A 1,306-nucleotide genomic window follows, 5' to 3' on the forward strand; every position below is an offset into this window, starting at 1 on the left:
TATATAATATGCAACTCTGGAAACAATGGAAAGACACTGCACTGAAGCTCATGGTTTTTCCATCAGATAGATTTCTAAACTCTTCCTGAGTTAAAACATTAGTATTTTTGTTTCTAAATGAATATAAACTTGTTTTCTTTGCATTATTTGAGGTCTGAAAGCACTGGGTCATTTTYGTTATTTTGACCATTTCTCATTTTCTGCAAATAAATACTAAATGTTTGCTTGGAATTTTGGAAACATGTCATCGGTAGTTCATAGAATAAAAGAACAATGTTCATTTTGCTCAAACATGTACCTAGAAACAGTAAGATCAGAGAAACTGATCATTTTAAGTGCTGTATTACATTTTTCCAGAGCTGTATACACACAAAGCAGTGATTAATTGGAAGTGGAAACCAATTAAAACCATATTAATGTAGATCAACTTTTAAGTCTCACCTCAAATTATCAATTGGATTTGGTTCTACATTTCGACTGGACCTTTCTAATACTTACTTTACTTTGATAAAAACCAATAATTGATTGKTGCTCTTACTGTATGTTCAGTGCTATCTAAAATGTGAAACTTTGCACTTGTATCAAAGTCTTTTTTTTTTTTAGCCTTTAACAATCCTTCTCCCTGCATTGCGCAGTATTTAGGTCCCTCCATCTTTCGTTCAAGTCTGACCGACTCCCTTTTACATGTTTACGGAAAGCATCTTCAGTGCATGATGCCTCCACCGCCATGTTTACGGTTGCAACGTGACAAAAATGGGAAAATGTTCAAAGGAAATTAATGCTTTTGCAAGGCACTGTAAAGGCCTACAGATCTACCGCAAGAACAGAAAGTGTTCCCTCTTTCCAAACAGAATGACATCATTCAGGCCTCATTTAGGAGTTCTTGCAGTTTGTTCCTCTGGCCAGAACCTGTTTCCCTGTGTGGCGTCTGCTAGATAAAATATACAAATGCAACAATGGGAAAGATCTTATGAAGTAATGAAATGTTCTGGTGTGATACAACTGAATTTTTGTTGTAGCCACCTTGAGAAAAAAAAAAAAGAAATTTCTCTGCTCCCGTGGAGCGCATGTTGGCCTTGAGTTACACCCACTTACTCAGGGAAAAGTGAGGCAAGGCAAGTGTGTGAAGAGAGCGGGGGGAAAAAAGAGAAAAACAAAGACTAACAGTGTGTGCGATTGGCTCCTGTTAAAACAGTGTTAAAGTAGCATTCGCGTTCAAAAGGTGAAAAACAAAACTAAATTGTGTGGACAAGTCCAATTTAATCGAATGTTTTGGATGTTGTCAAGTCTCCTGTGGTTCTGGAGG

At 36.9% G+C, this 1,306-nt stretch overlaps 1 protein-coding gene across 2 annotated transcripts in view; it reads right to left on the bottom strand.

The window, feature by feature from the left end:
- The window catches only part of LOC103478909 (E3 ubiquitin-protein ligase Rnf220-like), a 112,815-nt gene that overhangs the window by 1,710 nt on the left and 109,799 nt on the right, over positions 1-1,306 (bottom strand). The gene's annotated exons all lie outside the window — the stretch shown is intronic.

Source organism: Poecilia reticulata, linkage group LG17 (assembly GCF_000633615.1).
Source record: "Poecilia reticulata strain Guanapo linkage group LG17, Guppy_female_1.0+MT, whole genome shotgun sequence".
In the NCBI taxonomy this organism is placed as follows: Eukaryota; Metazoa; Chordata; class Actinopteri; order Cyprinodontiformes; family Poeciliidae; genus Poecilia; species Poecilia reticulata.